We start from the raw sequence: 26,509 nt of genomic DNA on the forward strand, positions 1-26,509 counted from the left end.
TCGGGCAAGTTTCTACTTTCTAATGCAACAGGACTTTCTCGAGTTCGCCAATCCGTTCGCGAGATATGGGAGTTTGAAGTTAAGGAATGCTTGAGAATCCATCAAAATTTTCGCAAGTCTGATACTCGAAACCAATAACTTCAAAGCCCTAGGGGAAAAATACACATACCTTTGTAATCGGGCGAGTTTATACTTTCAGAAGCAACAGGAATTTCTCGAGCTAGTCAATCCGTTCGCGAGATATGGGAGTTTGAAGTTAAGGAATGGTTGAGAAACCATCAAAATTTTCGCAAGTCTGATACTCGAAACCAATAACCGGAACGGCCTAGGGGAAAAGTACACACACCATTGTAATCGGGCCAGTTTCTACTTTCAAATGCAACAGGAATTTCTCGAGTTCGCCAATCCGTTCGCGAGGTATCGGAGTCTGAAGTTGAGGAATGGTTGAGAAACCATCAAAATTTTCGCAAGTCTGATACTCGAAACCAGTAACTACTATGGCCTAGCGCAAAAATACACATACCGGTGTAATCGGGCGAGTTTCTGCTTTTAGATGCAACAGGAATTTCTCGAGTTCGTCAATCGGTTCGCGAGATATGGGAGTTTGAAGTTTAGGAATGGTTGAGAAACCATCAAAATTTTCGCAATTCTGATGCTAGAAACGAATAACTGGAATGACGTAGGGAAAAAGTACACACACCATTGTAATCGGTCTACTTTCTACTTTCAGATGCAACAGGAAATAAGCGAGTTCGTCAATCCGTTCGCGAGATATGGGAGTTTGAAGTTAAGGAATGCTTGAGAAACCATCAAAATTTTCGGAAGTCTGATACTCGAAACCAATAACTACAAAGGCCTAGGGGAAAACTACACATACCTTTGTAATCGGGCGAGTATCTACTTTCAGATGCAACAGGAATTTCTCGAGCTCGTCAATCCGTTCGTGAGATATGGGAGTGTGAAGTTAAGGAATGGTTGAGAAACCATCAAAATTTTCGCAAGTCTGATGCTAGAAACGAATAACTGGAATGACCTAGGGGAAAAGTACACACACCATTGTAATCGGGCAAGTATCTACTTTCAGAGGCGGCAGGAACTTCTCGAATTCGCCAATCCGTTCGCGAGGTATCGGAGTTTGAAGTTAAAGAATGGTTGAGAAACCATCAAAATTTTGGCAAGTCTGACACTCGAAACCAATAACTACTATGGCCTAGGGCAAAAATACACATACCGTTGTAATCGGGCGAGTTTCTGCTTTTAGATACAACAGGAATTTCTCGAGTTCGTCAATCCGTTCGCGAGATATGGGATTTGAAATTAAGGAACGGTTGAGAAACCATCAAAATTGTCGCAAGTCTGATAATCGAAACCAATAACTACAAAGGCTTAGGGCAAAAGTACACACACCATTGTAATCGGGCCAGTTTCTACTTTCAAATGCAACAGGAATTTCTCGAGTTCGCCAATCCGTTCGCGAGGTATCGGAGTTTGAAGTTAAGGAATGGTTGAGGAACCATCAAAATTTTCGCAAGTCTGATACTCGAAACCAATAACTACTATGGCCTAGGGCAAAAATACACATACCGTTGTAATCGGACGAGTTTCTGGTTCCAGATGCAACAGGAATTTCTCGAGTTCGTCAATCCGTTCGCGAGATATGGGAGTTTGAAGTTAAGGAACGGTTGAGAAACCATCACAAATTTCGCAAGTCTGATACTCGAAACCAATAACTACCATTGCCTAGGGGAAAAATGCACATACCTTTGTAATTGGGCGAGTTTCTACTTTCAGATGCAATAGGAACTTCTCGAGTTCGTCAATCCGTTCGCGAGATATGGTAGTTTGAAGTTAAGGAATGGTTGAGAAACCATCAAAATTTTCGCAATTCTGATGCTAGAAACGAGTAACTGGAATGACCTAGGGGAAAAGTACACACACCATTGTAATCGGGCAAGTATCTACTTTCAGAGGCGACAGGAACTTCCCGAGTTCCCCAATCCGTTCGCGAGTTATCGGAGTTTGAAGTTAAAGAATGGTTGAGAAACCATCAAAATTTTCGCAAGTCTGATACTCGAAACCAATAACTACTATGGCCTAGGGCAAAAATACACATATCGTTGTAACCGGACGAGTTTCTGGTTTCAGATGCAACAGGAATTTCTCGAGTTCGTCAATCCGTTCGCGAGATATGGGAGTTTGAAGTTAAGGAATGGTTGAGAAACCATCACAAATTTCGCAAGTCTGATACACGAAAACAATAACTACAAAGTCCTAGGGGAAAAATACACATACCTTTGTAATCGGGCGAGTTTATACATTCAGATGCAACAGGAATTTCTCGAGCTCGTCAATCCGTTCGCGAGATATGGGAGTTTGAAGTTAAATAATGGTTGAGAAACCATCAAAATTTTCGCAAGTCTGATACTCGAAACCAATAACCGGAACGGCCTAGTGGAAGAGTACACACACCATTGTAATCGGGCCAGTTTCTACTTTCAAATGCAACAGGAATTTCGCGAGTTCGCCAATCCGTTCGCAAGGTATCGGAGTTTGAAGTTAAGGAATGGTTGAGAAACCATCAAAATTTTCGCAAGTCTGATACTCGAAACCAATAACTACAAAGCCCTAGGGGAAAAATACACATACCTTTGTAATCGGGCGAGTTTATACTTTCAGATGCAACAGGAATTTCTCGAGTTCGTCAATCCGTTCGCGAGATATGGGAGTTTGAAGTTTAGGAATGGTTGAGAAACCATCAAAATTTTCGCAATTCTGATGCTAGAAACGAATAACTGGAATGACGTAGGGAAAAAGTACACACACCATTGTAATCGGTCTACTTTCTACTTTCAGATGCAACAGGAAATAAGCGAGTTCGTCAATCCGTTCGCGAGATATGGGAGTTTGAAGTTAAGGAATGCTTGAGAATCCATCAAAATTTTCGGAAGTCTGATACTCGAAACCAATAACTACAAAGGCCTAGGGGAAAACTACACATACCTTTGTAATCGGGCGAGTATCTACTTTCAGATGCAACAGGAATTTCTCGAGCTCGTCAATCCGTTCGTGAGATATGGGAGTGTGAAGTTAAGGAATGGTTGAGAAACCATCAAAATTTTCGCAAGTCTGATGCTAGAAACGAATAACTGGAATGACCTAGGGGAAAAGTACACACACCATTGTAATCGGGCAAGTATCTACTTTCAGAGGCGGCAGGAACTTCTCGAATTCGCCAATCCGTTCGCGAGGTATCGGAGTTTGAAGTTAAAGAATGGTTGAGAAACCATCAAAATTTTGGCAAGTCTGACACTCGAAACCAATAACTACTATGGCCTAGGGCAAAAATACACATACCGTTGTAATCGGGCGAGTTTCTGCTTTTAGATACAACAGGAATTTCTCGAGTTCGTCAATCCGTTCGCGAGATATGGGATTTGAAATTAAGGAACGGTTGAGAAACCATCAAAATTGTCGCAAGTCTGATAATCGAAACCAATAACTACAAAGGCTTAGGGGAAAAGTACACACACCATTGTAATCGGGCCAGTTTCTACTTTCAAATGCAACAGGAATTTCTCGAGTTCGCCATTCCGTTCGCGAGGTATCGGAGTTTGAAGTTAAGGAATGGTTGAGAAACCATCAAAATTTTCGCAAGTCTGATACTCGAAACCAATAACTACTATGGCCTAGGGCAAAAATACACATACCGTTGTAATCGGACGAGTTTCTGGTTCCAGATGCAACAGGAATTTCTCGAGTTCGTCAATCCGTTCGCGAGATATGGGAGTTTGAAGTTAAGGAACGGTTGAGAAACCATCACAAATTTCGCAAGTCTGATACTCGAAACCAATAACTACCATTGCCTAGGGGAAAAATGCACATACCTTTGTAATTGGGCGAGTTTCTACTTTCAGATGCAATAGGAACTTCTCGAGTTCGTCAATCCGTTCGCGAGATATGGTAGTTTGAAGTTAAGGAATGGTTGAGAAACCATCAAAATTTTCGCAATTCTGATGCTAGAAACGAGTAACTGGAATGACCTAGGGGAAAAGTACACACACCATTGTAATCGGGCAAGTATCTACTTTCAGAGGCGACAGGAACTTCCCGAGTTCCCCAATCCGTTCGCGAGTTATCGGAGTTTGAAGTTAAAGAATGGTTGAGAAACCATCAAAATTTTCGCAAGTCTGATACTCGAAACCAATAACTACTATGGCCTAGGGCAAAAATACACATATCGTTGTAACCGGACGAGTTTCTGGTTTCAGATGCAACAGGAATTTCTCGAGTTCGTCAATCCGTTCGCGAGATATGGGAGTTTGAAGTTAAGGAATGGTTGAGAAACCATCACAAATTTCGCAAGTCTGATACACGAAAACAATAACTACAAAGTCCTAGGGGAAAAATACACATACCTTTGTAATCGGGCGAGTTTATACATTCAGATGCAACAGGAATTTCTCGAGCTCGTCAATCCGTTCGCGAGATATGGGAGTTTGAAGTTAAATAATGGTTGAGAAACCATCAAAATTTTCGCAAGTCTGATACTCGAAACCAATAACCGGAACGGCCTAGTGGAAGAGTACACACACCATTGTAATCGGGCCAGTTTCTACTTTCAAATGCAACAGGAATTTCGCGAGTTCGCCAATCCGTTCGCAAGGTATCGGAGTTTGAAGTTAAGGAATGGTTGAGAAACCATCAAAATTTTCGCAAGTCTGATACTCGAAACCAATAACTACAAAGCCCTAGGGGAAAAATACACATACCTTTGTAATCGGGCGAGTTTATACTTTCAGATGCAACAGGAATTTCTCGAGCTCGTCAATCCGTTCGCGAGATATGGGAGTTTGAAGTTAAGGAATGGTTGAGAAACCATCACAAATTTCGCAAGTCTGATACTCGAAACCAATAACTACCATTGCCTAGGGGAAAAATGCACATACCTTTGTAATCGGGCGAGTTTCTACTTTCAGATGCAATAGGAACTTCTCGAGTTCGTCAATCCGTTCGCGAGATATGGGAGTTTGAAGTTAAGGAATCGTTGAGAAACCGTCTAAATTTTCGCAATTCTGATGCTAGAAACGAATAACTGGAATGACCTAGGGGATAAGTACACACACCATTGTAATCGGTAGACTTTCTACTTTCAGATGCAACAGGAAATAATTGAGATCGTCAATCCGTTCGCGAGATATGGGAGTTTGAAGTTAAGGAATGCTTGAGAAACCATCAAAATTTTCGCAACTCTGATACTCGAAACCAATAACTACAATGCCCTAGGGAAAAAATACAAATACCTTTGCAATCGGGCGAGTTTATACTTTCAGATGCAACAGGAATTTCTCGAGCTCGTCAATCCGTTCGCGAGATATGGGAGTTCGAAATTAAGGAACGGTTGAGAAACCATCAAAATTTTCGCTAAACTGATACTCGAAACCAATAACTGGAATGGCCTAGGGGAAAAGTACACACACCATTGTAATGGGGCGAGTTTCTACTTTCAGATGCAACAGGAATTCCTCGAGTTCGTCAATCCGTTCGCGAGATATGGGAGTTTGAAGTTAAGGAATGGTTGAGAAACCATCAAAATTTTCTCAAGTCTGATACTCGAAACCAATAACTACAAAGCCCCAGGGGAAAAATACACATACCTTTGTAATCGGGCGAGTTTATACTTTCAGATGCAACAGGAATTTCTCGAGCTCGTCAATCCGTTCGCGAGATATGGGAGTTTGAAGTTAAGGAATGGTTGAGAAACCATCAAAATTTTCGCAAGCCGGATACTCGAAACCAATAACCGGAACGGCCTAGGGGAAAAGTACACACACCATTGTAATCGGGCCAGTTTCTACTTTCAAATGCAACAGGAATTTCTCGAGTTCGCCAATCCGTTCGCGAGATATGGGAGTTTGAAGTTAAGGAATGGTTGAGAAACCATCAAAATTTTCGCAAGTTTGATACTCGAAACCAATAACTGGAATGGCCTAGGGGAAAAGTACACATACCGTTGAAATCGGACGAGTTTCTGGTTTCAGATGCAACAGGAATTTCTCGAGTTCGTCAATCCGTTCGCGAGATATGGGAGTTTGAAGTTAAGGAATGGTTGAGAAACCATCACAAATTTCGCAAGTCTGATATTCGAAACCAATAACTACCATTGCCTAGGGGAAAAATGCACATACCTTTGTAATCGGGCGAGTATCTACTTTCAGATGCAATAGGAATTTCTCGAGTTCGTCAATCCGTTCGCGAGATATGGGAGTCTGAAGTTAAAGAATTGCTGAGAAACCATCAAAATTTTCGCAATTCTGATGCTAGAAACGAATAACTGGAATGACCTAGGGGAAAAGTATACACACCATTGTAATCGGTAGACTTTCTACTTTCAGATGCAACAGGAAATAATTGAGTTCGTCAATCCGTTCGCGAGATATGGGAGTTTGACGTTAAGGAATGTTTGAGAAACCATCAAAATTTTCGCAAGTCTGATACTCGAAACCAATAACTGGAACGGCCTAGGGGCAAAGTATATACACCATTGTAATGGGGCGAGTTTCTACTTTCAGATGCAACAGGACTTTCTCGAGTTCGCCAATCCGTTCGCGAGATATGGGAGTTTGAAGTTAAGGAATGGTTGAGAAACCATCAAAATTTTCGCAAGTCTGATACTCGAAACCAATAACTGGAACGGCCTAGGGGAAATGTACACACACCGTTGTAATCGGGCAAGTTTCTACTTTCAAATGCAATAGGAATTTCTCGAGTTCGTCAATCCGTTCGCGAGATATGGGAGTTTGAAGTTAAGGAATGCTTGAGAAACCATCAAAATTTTCTCAAGTCTGATACTCGAAACCAATAACTACAAAGCCCTAGGGGAAAAATACACATACCTTTGTAATCGGGCGAGTTTATACTTTCAGATGCAACAGGAATTTCTCGAGCTCGTCAATCCGTTCGCGAGATATGGGAGTTTGAAATTAAGGAATGGTTGAGAAACCATCAAAATTTTCGCAAGCCGGATACTCGAAACCAATAACCGGAACGGCCTAGGGGAAAAGTACACACACCATTGTAATCGGGCCAGTTTCTACTTTCAAATGCAACAGGAATTTCTCGAGTTCGCCAATCCGTTCGCGAGTTATGGGAGTTTGAAGTTAAGGAATGGTTGAGAAACCATCAAAATTTTTGCAAGTCTGATACTCGAAACCAATAACTGGAACGGCCTAGGGGAAATGTACACACACCGTTGTAATCGGGCAAGTTTCTACTTTCAAATGCAACAGGAATTTCTCGAGTTCGTCAATCCGTTCGCGAGATATGGGAGTTTGAAGTTAAGGAATGCTTGAGAAACCATCAAAATTTTCGCAAGTCTGACACTCGAAACCAATAACTACAATGCCCTAGGGAAAAAATACACATACCTTTGCAATCGGGCGAGTTTATACTTTCAGATGCAACAGGAATTTCTCGAGCTCGTCAATCCGTTCGCGAGATATGGGAGTTCGAAATTAAGGAACGGTTGAGAAACCATCAAAATTTTCGCTAAACTGATACTCGAAACCAATTACTGGAATGGCCTAGGGGAAAAGTACAGACACCATTGTAATGGGGCGAGTTTCTACTTTCAGATGCAAAGGGAATTCCTCGAGTTCGTCAATCCGTTCGCGAGATATGGGAGTTTGAAGTTAAGGAATGGTTGAGAAACCATCAAAATTTTCTCAAGTCTGATACTCGAAACCAATAACTACAAAGCCCTAGGGGAAAAATACACATACCTTTGTAATCGGGCGAGTTTATACTTTCAGATGCAACAGGAATTTCTCGAGCTCGTCAATCCGTTCGCGAGATATGGGAGTTTGAAATTAAGGAATGGTTGAGAAACCATCAAAATTTTCGCAAGCCGGATACTCGAAACCAATAACCGGAACGGCCTAGGGGAAAAGTACACACACCATTGTAATCGGGCCAGTTTCTACTTTCAAATGCAACAGGAATTTCTCGAGTTCGCCAATCCGTTCGCGAGATATGGGAGTTTGAAGTTAAGGAATGGTTGAGAAACCATCAAAATTTTCGCAAGTCTGATACTCGAAACCAATAACTGGAACGGCCTAGGGGAAATGTACACACACCGTTGTAATCGGGCAAGTTTCTACTTTCAAATGCAACAGGAATTTCTCGAGTTCGTCAATCCGTTCGCGAGATATGGGAGTTCGAAATTAAGGAACGGTTGAGAAACCATCAAAATTTTCGCTAAACTGATAGTCGAAACCAATTACTGGAATGGCCTAGGGGAAAAGTACAGACACCATTGTAATGGGGCGAGTTTCTACTTTCAGATGCAACAGGAATTCCTCGAGTTCGTCAATCCGTTCGCGAGATATGGGAGTTTGAAGTTAAGGAATGGTAGAGAAACCATCAAAATTTTCTCAAGTCTGACACTCGAAACCAATAACTACAATGCCCTAGGGAAAAAATACACATACCTTTGCAATCGGGCGAGTTTATACTTTCAGATGCAACAGGAATTTCTCGAGCTCGTCAATCCGTTCGCGAGATATGGGAGTTCGAAATTAAGGAACGGTTGAGAAACCATCAAAATTTTCGCTAAACTGATAGTCGAAACCAATTACTGGAATGGCCTAGGGGAAAAGTACAGACACCATTGTAATGGGGCGAGTTTCTACTTTCAGATGCAACAGGAATTCCTCGAGTTCGTCAATCCGTTCGCGAGATATGGGAGTTTGAAGTTAAGGAATGGTAGAGAAACCATCAAAATTTTCTCAAGTCTGATACTCGAAACCAATAACTACAAAGCCCTAGGGGAAAAATACACATACCTTTGTAATCGGGCGAGTTTATACTTTCAGATGCAACAGGAATTTCTCGAGCTCGTCAATCCGTTCGCGAGATATGGGAGTTTGAAGTTAAGGAATGCTTGAGAAACCATCAAAATTTTCGCAAGTCTGATACTCGAAACCAATAACTGGAACGGCCTAGGGGCAAAGTATATACACCATTGTAATAGGGCGAGTTTCTACTTTCAGATGCAACAGGACTTTCTCGAGTTCGCCAATCCGTTCGCGAGATATGGGAGTTTGAAGTTAAGGAATGCTTGAGAAACCATCAAAATTTTCGCAAGTCTGATACTCGAAACCAATAACTACAATGCCCTAGGGAAAAAATACACATACCATTGCAATCGGGCGAGTTTATACTTTCAGATGCAACAGGAATTTCTCGAGCTCGACAATCCGTTCGCGAGATATGGGAGTTCGAAATTAAGGAACGGTTGAGAAACCATCAAAATTTTCGCTAAACTGATACTCGAAACCAATAACTGGAATGGCCTAGGGGATAAGTACACACACCATTGTAATGGGGCGAGTTTCTACTTTCAGATGCAACAGGAATTCCTCGAGTTCGTCAATCCGTTCGCGAGATATGGGAGTTTGAAATTAAGGAATGGTTGAGAAACCATCAAAATTTTCGCAAGCCGGATACTCGAAACCAATAACCGGAACGGCCTAGGGGAAAAGTACACACACCGTTGTAATCGGGCCAGTTTCTACTTTCAAATGCAACAGGAATTTCTCGAGTTCGCCAATCCGTTCGCGAGGTGTCGGAGTTTGAAGTTAAGGAATGGTTGAGAAACCATCAAAATGTTCGGAAGTCTGATACTCGAAACCAATAACCGGAACGGCCTAGGGGAAAAGTACACACACCATTGTAATCGGGCCAGTTTCTACTTTCAAATGCAACAGGAATTTCTCGAGTTCGCCAATCCGTTCGCGAGGTGTCGGAGTTTGAAGTTAAGGAATGGTTGAGAAACCATCAAAATGTTCGGAAGTCTGATACTCGAAACCAATAACCGGAACGGCCTAGGGGAAAAGTACACACACCATTGTAATCGGGCCAGTTTCTACTTTCAAATGCAACAGGAATTTCTCGAGTTCGTCAATCCGTTCGCGAGATATGGGAGTTTGAAGTTAAGGAATTGTTGAGAAACCATCAAAATTTGCGCAAGTGTGATACTCGAAACCAATAACTGGAATGGCCTAGGGGAAAAGTAAACATACCGTTGAAATCGGACGAGTTTCTGGTTTCAGATGCAACAGGAATTTCTCGAGTTCGTCAATCCGTTCGCGAGATATGGGAGTTTGAAGTTAAGGAATGGTTGAGAAACCATCACAAATTTCGCAAGTCTGATATTCGAAACCAATAACTACCATTGCCTAGGGGAAAAATGCACATACCTTTGTAATCGAGCGAGTATCTACTTTCAGATGCAATAGGAATTTCTCGAGTTCGTCAATCCGTTCGCGAGATATGGGAGTCTGTGGTTAAAGAATTGCTGAGAATCCATCAAAATTTTCGCAATTCTGATGCTAGAAACGAATAACTGGAATGACTTAGGGGAAAAGTATACACACCATTGTAATCGGTAGACTTTCTACTTTCAGATGCAACAGGAAATAATTGAGTTCGTCAATCCGTTCGCGAGATATGGGAGTTTGACGTTAAGGAATGCTTGAGAAACCATCCAAATTTTCGCAAGTCTGATACTCGAAACCAATAACTGGAACGGCCTAGCGGCAAAGTATATACACCATTGTAATGGGGCGAGTTTCTACTTTCAGATGCAACAGGACTTTCTCGAGTTCGCCAATCCGTTCGCGAGATATGGGAGTTTGAAGTTAAGGAATGGTTGAGAAACCATCAAAATTTTCGCAAGTCTGATACTCGAAACCAATAACTGGAACGGCCTAGGGGAAAAGTACACACACCGTTGTAATCGGGCAAGTTTCTACTTTCAAATGCAACAGGAATTTCTCGAGTTCGTCAATCCGTTCGCGAGATATGGGAGTTTGAAGTTAAGGAATGCTTGAGAAACCATCAAAATTTTCGCAAGTCTGATACTCGAAACCAATAACTACAATGCCCTAGGGAAAAAATACACATACCTTTGCAATCGGGCGAGTTTATACTTTCAGATGCAACAGGAATTTCTCGAGCTCGTCAATCCGTTCGCGAGATATGGGAGTTCGAAATTAAGGAACGGTTGAGAAACCATCAAAATTTTCGCTAAACTGATACTCGAAACCAATTACTGGAATGGCCTAGGGGAAAAGTACACACACCATTGTAATGGGGCGATTTTCTACTTTCAGATGCAACAGGACTTTCTCGAGTTCGCCAATCCGTTCGCGAGATATGGGAGTTTGAAGTTAAGGAATGGTTGAGAAACCATCAAAATTTTCGCAAGTCTGATACTCGAAACCAATAACTGGAACGGCCTAGGGGAAAAGTACACACACCGTTGTAATCGGGCAAGTTTCTACTTTCAAATGCAACAGGAATTTCTCGAGTTCGTCAATCCGTTCGCGAGATATGGGAGTTTGAAGTTAAGGAATGCTTGAGAAACCATCAAAATTTTCGCAAGTCTGATACTCGAAACCAATAACTACAATGCCCTAGGGAAAAAATACACATACCTTTGCAATCGGGCGAGTTTATACTTTCAGATGCAACAGGAATTTCTCGAGCTCGTCAATCCGTTCGCGAGATATGGGAGTTCGAAATTAAGGAACGGTTGAGAAACCATCAAAATTTTCGCTAAACTGATACTCGAAACCAATTACTGGAATGGCCTAGGGGAAAAGTACACACACCATTGTAATGGGGCGAGTTTCTACTTTCAGATGCAACAGGAATTCCTCGAGTTCGTCAATCCGTTCGCGAGATATGGGAGTTTGAAGTTAAGGAATGGTTGAGAAACCATCAAAATTTTCTCAAGTCTGATACTCGAAACCAATAACTACAAAGCCCTAGGGGAAAAATACACATACCTTTGTAATCGGGCGAGTTTATACTTTCAGATGCAACAGGAATTTCTCGAGTTCGTCAATCCGATAGCGAGATATGGGAGTTTGAAGTTAAGGAATGTTTGAGAAACCATCAAAATTTTCGCAAGTCTGATACTCGAAACCAATAACTACAAAGCCCTAGTGGAAAAATACACATACCTTTGTAATCGGGCGAGTTTATACTTTCAGATGCAACAGGAATTTCTCGAGCTCGTCAATCCGTTCGCGAGATATGGGAGTTTGAAGTTAAGGAATGGTAGAGAAACCATCAAAATTTTCGCAATTCTGATGCTAGAAACGAATAACTGGAATGACCTAGGGGAAAAGTACACACACCATTGTAATCGGGCAAGTATCTACTTTCAAATGCAACAGGAATTTCTCGAGATCGTCAATCCGTTCGCGAGATATGGGAGTTTGAAGTTAAGGAATGGTTGAGAAACCATCAAAATTTGCGCAAGTGTGATCCTCGAAACCAATAACTGGAATGGCCTAGGGGAAAAGCACACACACCATTGTAATCGGTAGACTTTCTACTTTCAGATGCAACAGGAAATAATTGAGTTCGTCAATCCGTTCGCGAGATATGGGAGTTTGACGTTAAGGAATGCTTGAGAAACCGTCAAAATTTTCGCAAGTCTGATACTCGAAACCAATAACTGGAACGGCCTAGGGGCAAAGTATATACACCATTGTAATGGGGCGAGTTTCTACTTTCAGATGCAACAGGACTTTCTCGAGTTCGCCAATCCGTTCGCGAGATATGGGAGTTTGAAGTTAAGGAATGGTTGAGAAACCATCAAAATTTTCTCAAGTCTGATACTCGAAACCAATAACTACAAAGCCCTAGGGGAAAAATACACATACCAATGTAATCGGGCGAGTTTATACTTTCAGATGCAACAGGAATTTCTCGAGCTCGTCAATCCGTTCGCGAGATATGGGAGTTTGAAGTTAAGGAATGGTTGAGAAACCATCTAAATTTTCGCAAGTGTGATACTCGAAACCAATAACTGGAATGGCCTAGGGGAAAAGTACACATACCGTTGAAATCGGACGAGTTTCTGGTTTCAGATGCAACAGGAATTTCTCGAGTTCGTCAATCCGTTCGCGAGATATGGGAGTTTGAAGTTAAGGAATGGTTGAGAAACAATCACAAATTTCGCAAGTCTGATATTCGAAACCAATAACTACCATTGCCTAGGGGAAAAATGCACATACCTTTGTAATCAGGCGAGTATCTACTTTCAGATGCACTTAGTTCGTCAATCCGTTCGCGAGATATGGGAGTTTGAAGTTAAGGAATTGCTGAGAAACCATCAAAATTTTCGCAATTCTGATGCTAGAAACGAATAACTGGAATGACCTAGGGGAAAAGTATACACACCATTGTAATCGGTAGACTTTCTACTTTCAGATGCAACAGGAAATAATTGAGTTCGTCAATCCGTTCGCGAGATATGGGAGTTTGACGTTAAGGTATGCTTGAGAAACCATCAAAATTTTCGCAAGTCTGATACTCGAAACCAATAACTACAAAGCCCTAGTGGAAAAATACACATACCTTTGTAATCGGGCGAGTTTATACTTTCAAATGCAACAGGAATTTCTCGAGTTCGTCAATCCGTTCGCGAGATATGGGAGTTTGAAGTTAAGGAATGGTTGAGAAACCATCAAAATTTTCGCAAGTTTGATACTCGAAACCAATAACTGGAATGGCCTAGGGGAAAAGTACACATACCGTTGAAATCGGACGAGTTTCTGGTTTCAGATGCAACAGGAATTTCTCGAGTTCGTCAATCCGTTCGCGAGATATGGGAGTTTGAAGTTAAGGAATGGTTGAGAAACCATCACAAATTTCGCAAGTCTGATATTCGAAACCAATAACTACCATTGCCTAGGGGAAAAATGCACATACCTTTGTAATCGGGCGAGTATCTACTTTCAGATGCAATAGGAATTTCTCGAGTTCGTCAATCCGTTCGCGAGATATGGGAGTCTGAAGTTAAAGAATTGCTGAGAAACCATCAAAATTTTCGCAATTCTGATGCTAGAAACGAATAACTGGAATGACCTAGGGGAAAAGTATACACACCATTGTAATCGGTAGACTTTCTACTTTCAGATGCAACAGGAAATAATTGAGTTCGTCAATCCGTTCGCGAGATATGGGAGTTTGACGTTAAGGAATGCTTGAGAAACCATCAAAATTTTCGCAAGTCTGATACTCGAAACCAATAACTGGAACGCCCTAGGGGCAAAGTATATACACCATTGTAATGGGGCGACTTTCTACTTACAGATGCAACAGGACTTTCTCGAGTTCGCCAATCCGTTCGCGAGATATGGGAGTTTGAAGTTAAGGAATGCTTGAGAAACCATCAAAATTTTCGCAAGTCTGACACTCGAAACCAATAACTACAATGCCCTAGGGAAAAAATACACATACCTTTGCAATCGGGCGAGTTTATACTTTCAGATGCAACAGGAATTTCTCGAGCTCGTCAATCCGTTCGCGAGATATGGGAGTTCGAAATTAAGGAACGGTTGAGAAACCATCAAAATTTTCGCTAAACTGATACTCGAAACCAATTACTGGAATGGCCTAGGGGAAAAGTACACACACCATTGTAATGGGGCGAGTTTCTACTTTCAGATGCAACAGGAATTCCTCGAGTTCGTCAATCCGTTCGCGAGATATGGGAGTTTGAAGTTAAGGAATGGTTGAGAAACCATCAAAATTTTCTCAAGTCTGATACTCGAAACCAATAACTACAAAGTCCTAGGGGAAAAATACACATACCTTTGTAATCGGGCGAGTTTATACTTTCAGATGCAACAGGAATTTCTCGAGCTCGTCAATCCGTTCGCGAGATATGGGAGTTTGAAATTAAGGAATGGTTGAGAAACCATCAAAATTTTCGCAAGCCGGATACTCGAAACCAATAACCGGAACGGCCTAGGGGAAAAGTACACACACCATTGTAATCGGGCCAGTTTCTACTTTCAAATGCAACAGGAATTTCTCGAGTTCGCCAATCCGTTCGCGAGGTATCGGAGTTTGAAGTTAAGGAATGGTTGAGAAACCATCAAAATGTTCGGAAGTCTGATACTCGAAACCAATAACCGGAACGGCCTAGGGGAAAAGTACACACACCATTGTAATCGGGCCAGTTTCTACTTTCAAATGCAACAGGAATTTCTCGAGTTCGTCAATCCGTTCGCGAGATATGGGAGTTTGAAGTTAAGGAATGGTAGAGAAACCATCAAAATTTTCGCAATTCTGATGCTAGAAACGAATAACGGGAATGACCTAGGGGAAAAGTACACACACCATTGTAATCGGGCAAGTATCTACTTTCAGAGGCGGCAGGAACTTCTCGAGTTCGCCAAACCGTTCGCGAGATATGAGAGTTTGAAGTTAAGGAATGGTTGAGAAACCACCAAAATTTTCGCAAGTCTGATACTCAAAACCAATAACCGGAACGGCCTAGGGGAAAAGTACACACACCATTGTAATCGGGCCAGTTTCTACTTTCAAATGCAACAGGAATTTCTCGAGTTCGTCAATCCGTTCGCGAGATATGGGAGTTTGAATTTAAGGAATGGTAGAGAAACCATCAAAATTTTCGCAATTCTGATGCTAGAAACGAATAACTGGAATGACCTAGGGGAAAAGTACACACACCATTGTAATCGGGCAAGTATCTACTTTCAGAGGCGACTGGAACTTCTCGAGTTCGCCAATCCGTTCGCGAGATATGAGTGTTTGAAGTTAGGGAATGGTTGAGAAACCACCAAAATTTTCGCAAATCTGATACTCGAAACCAATAACCGGAACTGCCTAGGGGAAAAGTACAAACACCATTGTAATGGGGCCAGTTTCTACTTTCAAATGCAACAGGAATTTCTCGAGATCGTCAATCCGTTCGCGAGATATGGGAGTTTGAAGTTAAGGAATGGTTGAGAATCCATCAAAATTTGCGCAAGTGTGATACTCGAAACCAATAACTGGAATGGCCTAGGGGAAAAGTACACACACCATTGTAATCGGTAGACTTTCTACTTTCAGATGCAACAGGAAATAAATGAGTTCGTCAATCCGTTCGAGAGATATGGGAGTTTGACGTTAAGGAATGCTTGAGAAACCATCAAAATTTTCGCAAGTCTGATACTCGAAACCAATAACTGGAACGGCCTAGGGGCAAAGTATATACACCATTGTAATAGGGCGAGTTTCTACTTTCAGATGCAACAGGACTTTCTCGAGTTCGCCAATCCGTTCGCGAGATATGGGAGTTTGAAGTTAAGGAATGCTTGAGAAACCATCAAAATTTTCGCAAGTCTGATACTCGAAACCAATAACTACAATGCCCTAGGGAAAAAATACACATACCTTTGCAATCGGGCGAGTTTATACTTTCAGATGCAACAGGAATTTCTCGAGCTCGTCAATCCGTTCGCGAGATATGGGAGTTCGAAATTAAGGAACGGTTGAGAAACCATCAAAATTTTCGCTAAACTGATACTCGAAACCAATAACTGGAATGGCCTAGGGGATAAGTACACACACCATTGTAATGGGGCGAGTTTCTACTTTCAGATGCAACAGGAATTCCTCGAGTTCGTCAATCCGTTCGCGAGATATGGGAGTTTGAAATTAAGGAATGGTTGAGAAACCATCAAAATTTTCGCAAGCCGGATACTCGAAACCAATAACCGGAACGGCCTAGGGGAAAAGTACACACACCATTGTAATCGGGCCAGTTTCTACTTTCAAATGCAACAGGAATTTCTCGAGTTCGCCAATCCGTTCGCGAGGTATCGGAGTTTGAAGTTAAGGAATGGTTGAGAAACCATCAAAATGTTCGGAAGTCTGATACTCGAAACCAATAACCGGAACGGCCTAGGGGAAAAGTACACACACCATTGTAATCGGGCCAGTTTCTACTTTCAAATGCAACAGGAATTTCTCGAGTTCGTCAATCCGTTCGCGAGATATGGGAGTTTGAAGTTAAGGAATGGTAGAGAAACCATCAAAATTTTCGCAATTCTGATGCTAGAAACGAATAACGGGAATGACCTAGGGGAAAAGTACACACACCATTGTAATCGGGCCAGTTTCTACTTTCAAATGCAACAGGAATTTCTCGAGTTCGTCAATCCGTTCGCGAGATATGGGAGTTTGAAGTTAAGGAATGGTTGAGAAACCATCAAAATTTGCGCAAGTGTGATACTCGAAACCAATTACTGGAATGGCCTAGGGGAAAAGTACACATACCGTTGAAATCGGACGAGTTTCTGGTTTCAGATGCAACAGGAATTTCTCGAGTTCGTCAATCCGTTCGCGAGATATGGGAGTTTGAAGTTAAGGAATGGTTGAGAAACCATCACAAATTTCGCAAGTCTGATATTCGAAACCAATAACTACCATTGCCTAGGGGAAAAATGCACATACCTTTGTAATCGGGCGAGAATCTACTTTCAGATGCAATAGGAATTTCTCGAGTTCGTCAATCCGTTCGCGAGATATGGGAGTCTGTGGTTAAAGAATTGCTGAGAAACCATCAAAATTTTCGCAATTCTGATGCTAGAAACGAATAAATGGAATGACCTAGGGGAAAAGTATACACACCATTGTAATCGGTAGACTTTCTACTTTCAGATGCAACAGGAAATAATTGAGTTCGTCAATCCGTTCGCGAGATATGGGAGTTTGACGTTAAGGAATGCTTGAGAAACCATCAAAATTTTCGCAAGTCTGATACTCGAAACCAATAACTGGAACGGCCTAGGGGCAAAGTATATATACCATTGTAATGGGGCGAGTTTCTACTTTCAGATGCAACAGGACTTTCTCGAGTTCGCCAATCCGTTCGCGAGATATGGGAGTTTGAAGTTAAGGAATGGTTGAGAAACCATCAAAATTTTCGCAAGTCTGATACTCGAAACCAATAACTGGAACGGCCTAGGGGAAAAGTACACACACCGTTGTAATCGGGCAAGTTTCTACTTTCAAATGCAACAGGAATTTCTCGAGTTCGTCAATCCGTTCGCGAGATATGGGAGTTTGAAGTTAAGGAATGCTTGAGAAACCATCAAAATTTTCGCAAGTCTGATACTCGAAACCAATAACTACAATGCCCTAGGGAAAAAATACACATACCTTTGCAATCGGGCGAGTTTATACTTTCAGATGCAACAGGAATTTCTCGAGCTCGTCAATCCGTTCGCGAGATATGGGAGTTCGAAATTAAGGAACGGTTGAGAAACCATCAAAATTTTCGCTAAACTGATACGCGAAACCAATTACTGGAATGGCCTAGGGGAAAAGTACACACACCATTGTAATGGGGCGAGTTTCTACTTTCAGATGCAACAGGAATTCCTCGAGTTCGTCAATCCGTTCGCGAGATATGGGAGTTTGAAGTTAAGGAATGTTTGAGAAACCATCAAAATTTGCGCAAGTGTGATACTCGAAACCAATAACTGGAATGGCCTAGGGGAAAAGTACACACACCATTGTAATCGGTAGACTTTCTACTTTCAGATGCAACAGGAAATAATTGAGTTCGTCAATCCGTTCGCGAGATATGGGAGTTTGACGTTAAGGAATGCTTGAGAAACCATCAAAATTTTCGCAAGTCTGATACTCGAAACCAATAACTGGAACGGCCTAGGGGCAAAGTATACACACCATTGTAATGGGGCGAGTTTCTACTTTCAGATGCAACAGGACTTTCTCGAGTTCGCCAATCCGTTCGCGAGATATGGGAGTTTGAAGTTAAGGAATGCTTGAGAAACCATCAAAATTTGCGCAAGTGTGATACTCGAAACCAATAACTGGAATGGCCTAGGGGAAAAGTACACACACCATTGTAATCGGTAGACTTTCTACTTTCAGATGCAACAGGAAATAATTGAGTTCGTCAATCCGTTCGCGAGATATGGGAGTTTGATGTTAAGGAATGCTTGAGAAACCATCAAAATTTTCGCAAGTCTGATACTCGAAACCAATAACTGGAACGGCCTAAGGGCAAAGTATACACACCATTGTAATGGGGCGAGTTTCTACTTTCAGATGCAACAGGACTATCTCGAGTTCGCCAATCCGTTCGCGAGATATGGGAGTTTGAAGTTAAGGAATGCTTGAGAAACCATCAAAATTTTCGCAAGTCTGATACTCGAAACCAATAACTACAATGCCCTAGGGAAAAAATACACATACCTTTGCACTCGGGCGAGTTTATACTTGCAGATGCAACAGGAATTTCTCGAGCTCGTCAATCCGTTCGCGAGATATGGGAGTTCGAAATTAAGGAACGGTTGAGAAACCATCAAAATTTTCGCTAAACTGATACTCGAAACCAATAACTGGAATGGCCTAGGGGAAAAGTACACACACCATTGTAATGGGGCGAGTTTCTACTTTCAGATGCAACAGGAATTCCTCGAGTTCGTCAATCCGTTCGCGAGATATGGGAGTTTGAAGTTAAGGAATGGTTGTGAAACCATCAAAATTTTCTCAAGTCTGATACTCGAAACCAATAACTACAAAGCCCCAGGGGAAAAATACACATACCTTTGTAATCGGGCGAGTTTATACTTTCAGATGCAACAGGAATTTCTCGAGCTCGTCAATCCGTTCGCGAGATATGGGAGTTTGAAATTAAGGAATGGTTGAGAAACCATCAAAATTTTCGCAAGCCGGATACTCGAAACCAATAACCGGAACGGCCTAGGGGAAAAGTACACACACCATTGTAATCGGGCCAGTTTCTACTTTCAAATGCAGCAGGAATTTCTCGAGTTCGCCAATCCGTTCGCGAGGTATCGGAGTTTGAAGTTGAGGAATGGTTGAGAAACCATCAAAATGTTCGGAAGTCTGATACTCGAAACCAATAACCGGAACGGCCTAGGGGAAAAGTACACACACCATTGTAATCGGGCCAGTTTCTACTTTCAAATGCAACAGGAATTTCTCGAGTTCGTCAATCCGTTCGCGAGATATGGGAGTTTGAAGTTAAGGAATGGTAGAGAAACCATCAAAATTTTCGCAATTCTGATGCTAGAAACGAACAACGGGAATGACCTAGGGGAAAAGTACACACACCATTGTAATCGGGCAAGTATCTACTTTCAGAGGCGACAGGAACTTCTCGAGTTCGCCAATCCGTTCGCGAGATATGAGAGTTTGAAGTTAAGGAATGGTAGAGAAACCATCAAAATTTTCGCAATTCTGATGCTAGAAACGAATAACTGGAATGACCGAGGGGAAAAATACACACACCATTGTAATCGCGCAAGTATCTACTTTCAGAGGCGACTGGAACTTCTCGAGTTCGCCAATCCGTTCGCGAGATATGAGAGTTTGAAGTTAAGGAATGGTTGAGAAACCACCAAAATTTTCGCAAATCTGATACTCGAAACCAATAACCGGAACTGCCTAGGGGAAAAGTACACACACCATTGTAATCGGGCCAGTTTCTACTTTCAAATGCAACAGGAATTTCTCGAGATCGTCAATCCGTTCGCGAGATATGGGAGTTTGAAGTTAAGGAATGGTTGAGAAACCATCAAAATTTGCGCAAGTGTGATACTCGAAACCAATAACTGGAATGGCCTAGGGGAAAAGTACACACACCATTGTAATCGGTAGACTTTCTACTTTCAGATGCAACAGGAAATAATTGAGTTCGTCAATCCGTTCGCGAGATATGGGAGTTTGACGTTAAGAAATGCTTGAGAAACCATCAAAATTTTCGCAAGTCTGATACTCGAAACCAATAACTGGAACGGCCTAGGGGCAAAGTATATACACCATTGTAATGGGGCGAGTTTCTACTTTCAGATGCAACAGGACTTTCTCGAGTTCGCCAATCCGTTCGCGAGATATGGGAGTTTGAAGTTAAGGAATGGTTGAGAAACCATCAAAATTTTCGCAAGTGTGATACTCGAAACCAATAACTGGAATGGCCTAGGGGAAAGTACACATACCGTTGAAATCGGACGAGTTTCTGGTTTCAGATGCAACAGGAATTTCTCGAGTTCGTCAATCCGTTCGCGAGATATGGGAGTTTGAAGTTAAGGAATGGTTGAGAAACCATCACAAATTTCGCAAGTCTGGTATTCGAAACCAATAACTACCATTGCCTAGGGGAAAAATGCACATACCTTTGTAATCGGGCGAGTATCTACTTTCAGATGCAATAGGAATTTCTCGAGTAAGTCAATCCGTTCGCGAGATATGGGAGTTTGAAGTTAAAGAATTGCTGAGAAACCATCAAAATTTTCGCAATTCTGATGCTAGAAACGAATAATTGGAATGACCTAGGGGAAAAGTACACACACCATTGTAATCGGGCAAGTATCTACTTTCAGAGGCGACAGGAACTTCTCGAGTTCGTCAATCCGTTCGCGAGGTATGCGAGTTTGAAATTGAGGAATGGTTGAGAAACCATCAAAATTTTCGCAAGTCTGATACTCGAAACCAATAACTGGAATGGCCTAGGGGAAAAGTACACACACCGTTGTAATCGGGCGAGTTTCTGCTTTCAGATGCAACAGTAATTTCTCGAGTTCGTCAATCCGTTCGCGTGATATGGGAGTTTGAAGTTATGGAATGGTTGAGAAACCATCAAAATTTTCGCAAGTCTGATACTCGAAACCAACAACTGGAATGGCCTAGGGGAAAAGTACACACACCATTGTAATCGGGCAAATTTCTACTTTCAGATGCAACAGGAATTTTTCGAGTTCGTCAATCCGTTCGCGAGATATGGGAGTTTGAAGTTAAGGAATTGTTGAGAAACCATCAAAGTTTTCGCAAGTCTGATACTCGAAACCAATAACTGCAATGGCCTAGGGGAAAAGTACACACACCATTGTAATCGGGCGAGTTTCTGCCTTCAGATGCAATAGGAATTTCTCGAGTTCGTCAATCCGTTCGCGAGATATGGGAGTTTGAAGTTAAGGAATGGTTGAGACACAATCAAAAATTTCGCAAGTCTGATACACGAAACCAATAACTGGAATGGCCTAAGGGAAAAGTACACACACCATTGTAATCGGGCGAGTTTCTGCTTTCAGATGCAACAGGAATTTCTCGAGTTCGTCAATCCGTACGCGAGATATGGGAGTTTGGAGTTAAGAGACGGTTGAGAAAATATCAAAATTTTCGCAATTCTGATGCTAGAAACGAATAACTGGAATGGGCTAGGGGAAAAGAACACATACCGTTGTAATCGGGCGAGTTTCTGCTTTCAGATGCAACAGGAATTTCTCGAGTTCGTCAATCCGTTCGCGAGGTATGGGAGTTTGAAGTTAAGGAATGGTTGAGAAACCATCAAAATTTTCGCATGTCTTATACTCGAAACCAATAACTACTATGGCCTAGGGCAAAAATGCACATCCCGTTGTAATCGGGCGAGTTTCTGCTTTCAGATGCGAAAGGAATGTCTCGATTTCGTCAATCCGTTCGCATATATGGGAGTTTGAAGTTATGGAATGGTTGAGAAACCATCAAAATTTTCGCAAGTCTGATACTCGAAACCAATAACTGGAATGGCCTAGGGGAAAAGTACACACACCATTGTAATCGGGCAAGTTACTACTTTCAGATGCAACAGGAATTTCTCGATTTCGCCAATCCGTTCGCGAGATATGGGAGTTTGAAGTTAAGGAATGGCTGAGAAACCATCAAAATTTTCGGAATCTGATACTCGAAACCAATAACTACTATGGTCCAGGGCAAAAATACACATACCGTTTGTAGAGGCTTGCAGCTGCGTTTTATGGCGGGACCGTGCTTCGAGTTTGTTAGAGAAATTGTCCACATGGCTACGGCACGGGCCTGTCACCGAAGGTGAGTTTATTTGTTGTTCGACTCGAGGCACGGAGCAAGTGATAGCTATTTCCCGTCATAAAACACTGCAGGCACTTGGACAGGGACCCTCTGCATCGCCTGGCACGCGAGGCCCTAGCGCCGCTTGTTGCGTCATTCGGGATGCTGGAAAATTCCAGCCCAGGCCTGCAGGGGTTTGGACACCCTGTCTACGTCGCGACGCCCCCACCTAAGCCCCATAGCGATGGGCATGTCCTAGATTCGGCGGGACTAGGACCCGTCGTAATTGGTCAGGCATTCGTCGCCACCCACCCTTAATTCAAGGGAGTAGGGCGAACCGAGGCGACGTTTGCACTGACCCGAGAAATCTTAGACTAGTTGCACAGAATACCACCAAGACAATAGAACCAAGGGTCGACGACTAGAGTGTACAGAGTATCGCCAAGGGCTTACAACCAAGGCGTACAGAGTACAGCTAAGAGATCACGGTTAGAGTTTTGGCCTGAACGCACGGATTGACGTGTGAAGCTTCCGGCGTTAGTTCCCACAAAGAACTTGCACTCCTCGAGGGAATTACCAGCAATCCCTCGAGCCTCCACGGAATCCTGGACCTTCGAGGAAGTTCGGCAACCGACTTGTGCATCCAGTGAGGCGCCGTGTGTGAGGACAACGCTCAACACCCCCCTGGACGTGAGAGCAGCAAGCGGCGGAGACCTCGAAGGCGGCGTTACAACCTCCATCGGTCCAGCCTAGTGGACAACGATCAACAACAGTTAGTCCTTCCAACGGGAAGGTGGTCCTTCGAGTCATCTATAGTCGGCACCCATCGTGCAAACACATTCAATGCTCGAAAGATCCTCGAGATCTACCACGAGCAGCTACACCGTTGTAATCGGGCGAGTTTCTGCTTTCAGATGCAACAGGAATTTCTCTAGTCCGTCAATCCGTTCGCGAGATATGCGAGTTTGAAATTGAGGAATGGTTGAGAAACCATCAAAATTTTCGGAATCTGATACTCGAAACCAATAACTACTATGGCCTAGGGCAAAAATGCACAAACCTTTGTAATCGGGCGAGTTTCTGCTTTCAGATGCAACAGGAATTTCTCGAGTTCGTCAATCCGTTCGCATATATGTGAGTTTGAAGTTATGGAATGGTTGAGAAACCATCAAAATTTTCGCAAGTCTGATACTCGAAACCAATAACTGGAATGGCCTAGGGGAAAAGTACACACACCATTGTAATCGGGCAAGTTTCTACTTTCAGATGCAACAGGAATTTCTCGAGTTCGTCAATCCGTTCGCGAGATATGGGAGTTTGAAGTTAAGGAATGGTTGAGAAACCATCAAAATTTTCGGAATCTGATACTCGAAACCAATAACTGGAATGGCCTAGGGGAAAAGTACACACACCATTGTAATCGGGCAAGTTTCTACTTTCAGATGCGTCAGGATTTCCTCAAGTTCGTCAATCCGTTCGCGAAATATCGGAGTTTGGAGTTAAGGAATGTTTGAGAAACCATCAAAATTTTCGCAAGTCTGATACTCGAAACCAATAACTGCAATGGCCTAGGGGAAAAGTACACACACCATTGTAATCGGGCGAGTTTCTACTTTCAGATGCAACATGAATTTCTCGAGTTCGTCAATCCGTTCGCGAGATATGGGAGTTTGAAGTTAAGGAATGCTTGAGAAACCATCAAAATTTTCGCAAGTCTGATACTCGAAACCAATAACTACTATGGCCTAGGGCAACAATACACATACCGTCGTAATCGGGCGAGTTTCTACTTTCAGATGCAACAGGAAATTCTCTATTTCGTCAGTCCGTTCACGAGATATTGGAGTTTGAAGTTAAGGAATGGTTGAGAAACCATCAAAATTTTCGCAAGTCTGATACACGAAATCAATAACTGGACTGGCCTAGGGGAAAAGTACACACACCATTGTAATCGGGCAAGTTTCTGCTTTCAGATGCAACAGGAATTTCTCGAGTTCGTCAATCCGTTCGCGAGATATGGGATTTTGAAGTTAAGGAATGGTTGAGAAACCATCAAAATTTTCGCATGTCGTATTCTCGAAACCAATAACTACTATGGCCTAGGGCAAAAATGCACATACCGTTGTAATCGGGCGAATTTCTGCTTTCAGATGCAACAGGAATTTCTCGAGTTCGTCAATCCGTTCGCGATACATGGGAGTTTGAAGTTATGGAATGGTTGAGAAACCATCAAAATTTTCGCAAGTCTGATACTCGAAACCAACAACTGGAATGGCCTAGGGGAAAAGTACACACACCATTGTAATCGGGCAAATTTCTACTTTCAGATGCAACAGGAATTTTTCGAGTTCGTCAATCCGTTCGCGAGATATGGGAGTTTGAAGTTAAGGAATGTTTGAGAAACCATCAAAATTTGCGCAAGTGTGATACTCGAAACCAATAACTGGAATGGCCTAGGGGAAAAGTACACACACCATTGTAATCGGTAGACTTTCTACTTTCAGATGCAACAGGAAATAATTGAGTTCGTCAATCCGTTCGCGAGATATGGGAGTTTGACGTTAAGGAATGCTTGAGAAACCATCAAAATTTTCGCAAGTCTGATACTCGAAACCAATAACTGGAACGGCCTAGGGGCAAAGTATACACACCATTGTAATGGGGCGAGTTTCTACTTTCAGATGCAACAGGACTTTCTCGAGTTCGCCAATCCGTTCGCGAGATATGGGAGTTTGAAGTTAAGGAATGCTTGAGAAACCATCAAAATTTGCGCAAGTGTGATACTCGAAACCAATAACTGGAATGGCCTAGGGGAAAAGTACACACACCATTGTAATCGGTAGACTTTCTACTTTCAGATGCAACAGGAAATAATTGAGTTCGTCAATCCGTTCGCGAGATATGGGAGTTTGATGTTAAGGAATGCTTGAGAAACCATCAAAATTTTCGCAAGTCTGATACTCGAAACCAATAACTGGAACGGCCTAAGGGCAAAGTATACACACCATTGTAATGGGGCGAGTTTCTACTTTCAGATGCAACAGGACTTTCTCGAGTTCGCCAATCCGTTCGCGAGATATGGGAGTTTGAAGTTAAGGAATGCTTGAGAAACCATCAAAATTTTCGCAAGTCTGATACTCGAAACCAATAACTACAATGCCCTAGGGAAAAAATACACATACCTTTGCACTCGGGCGAGTTTATACTTGCAGATGCAACAGGAATTTCTCGAGCTCGTCAATCCGTTCGCGAGATATGGGAGTTCGAAATTAAGGAACGGTTGAGAAACCATCAAAATTTTCGCTAAACTGATACTCGAAACCAATAACTGGAATGGCCTAGGGGAAAAGTACACACACCATTGTAATGGGGCGAGTTTCTACTTTCAGATGCAACAGGAATTCCTCGAGTTCGTCAATCCGTTCGCGAGATATGGGAGTTTGAAGTTAAGGAATGGTTGTGAAACCATCAAAATTTTCTCAAGTCTGATACTCGAAACCAATAACTACAAAGCCCCAGGGGAAAAATACACATACCTTTGTAATCGGGCGAGTTTATACTTTCAGATGCAACAGGAATTTCTCGAGCTCGTCAATCCGTTCGCGAGATATGGGAGTTTGAAATTAAGGAATGGTTGAGAAACCATCAAAATTTTCGCAAGCCGGATACTCGAAACCAATAACCGGAACGGCCTAGGGGAAAAGTACACACACCATTGTAATCGGGCCAGTTTCTACTTTCAAATGCAGCAGGAATTTCTCGAGTTCGCCAATCCGTTCGCGAGGTATCGGAGTTTGAA

The sequence above is a fragment of the Ptiloglossa arizonensis genome, chromosome 2 (genome assembly GCF_051014685.1).
Source record: "Ptiloglossa arizonensis isolate GNS036 chromosome 2, iyPtiAriz1_principal, whole genome shotgun sequence".
NCBI lineage: Eukaryota > Metazoa > Arthropoda > Insecta > Hymenoptera > Colletidae > Ptiloglossa > Ptiloglossa arizonensis.